Here is a 1,495-nt window from a genome sequence, read left to right as displayed (position 1 = left end):
TACGTTGACGCAGTGCTGGAGGGCCTTCCTACTAGCAGCAAATACCTTGCAGATCTCCGTGAGCAGCTACAGTCTGACAGCGTCTGTTCCCAAGTCATGAAGTTCTGTGCAGGAACCAGCTGCAGGGAGTAGTAAAACACTACTGGTCAGAAAGAGCAGTTTTGAGTGTACACAACAGACTACTACTGCGAGGCACAAGGTTGGTCATACCTGCAAACATGCGAAATGCAGTTTTGGACAAAATACACGAGGGTCACCAAGGGGTAGTTAAGTGCCAAAGAACGTGCCCAGGGGTCTGTTTGTTTCCTCCTGTCTCTGCTCAGTGGAAACAAAAGGCTGACCTGCGAAAAAAAGTGAGAGACAAAAAAAATCCCACGGCTCCCAATAAGGAGTCGGCTCGCATCGTTCACTTCAACAAGCCAGCTCTAAGAGCCATTTCTTCGCGACTGACCCATCACTTATGTCTATGTACCTAAATACACAGAGTTTCTACCATGTGATTGGCTCATTAGATAGTGGTTTTAACAGGCAGGTAAATAGGTGTAAGCTATAGTGAGCAGTCAGTTAGTCTAGCATTAAGACAGGAAACATGGTGTGGGGTGACAACTAGTCTGCCACTTCTAACGATTATAGCTGAGCACTTGTTTGTCCTTCCTCTTGCCTGAACATGTTCTTTTTGCATTACTTTATGTTATCAAGAGTGAAGTCTTGAGAAAGGACACATAAGTGTCTGACCTTCAGGATAAGGAGGCATAGTTGTAATGACTCAGTTCATGGCTGCACTAAATAAAAAACTATTTGATAAATCTCCACTTTGTGTCACATTAATGCAGTAAAAATGACTAATGAGGCATATCTAACACAAGTCTTCTCTGACATACAAGAAATGATTATACAATGCAGTAAACAAGGCAAATTTCAACGTAAAGAAAAGAAACCCTGCTGTCCCCTAATAATGAAATCACAGTCAGAAAAGTCAATACCTGGATGCTCTGTGGGAAAGCTAATGGACAATGACAATGACTGGGGTAAAAACAAATATTAATCAATTTGCTACAATAAATATAGATGACTCATGTTGCTGAACAGACCGATGTCTCCTAAAAGGTTTTAGCAATAACATTGACTGCAACAACAATTAAAAATGTATTATTTCATGAGCCACCTTCAAATTAATGTCAAGAAAACATTAATACAATTATTAGCAGTACCTCAATCAATGACACTTTTGAGGTACATTGAGGGACTTACAGTTTTTTCTGAATGCTTAAACCCTAACTGTGATTCTTATAGCACAATTTCTAAAACTATTGATACTTATAGCAAAACCACTCACTGAGTTTGCAAAATTAAAAGCACAAACACTGCTTTGCACTCAGTTTGCCATTTTGTAACACACACTTTGCAAACCTGTAGCTACAATCCACTGCACAGCACTCTTTTTGCAGAACTGTAAACACAACTCACTGCTTTACACTCAATTTCCAAATGATCA

The sequence above is a fragment of the Pundamilia nyererei genome, unplaced genomic scaffold, assembly GCF_000239375.1.
Source record: "Pundamilia nyererei isolate P.nyererei 1_Seehausen unplaced genomic scaffold, PunNye1.0 scaffold00073, whole genome shotgun sequence".
In the NCBI taxonomy this organism is placed as follows: domain Eukaryota; kingdom Metazoa; phylum Chordata; class Actinopteri; order Cichliformes; family Cichlidae; genus Pundamilia; species Pundamilia nyererei.
Note: the sequence above shows the minus strand (reverse complement) of the source record.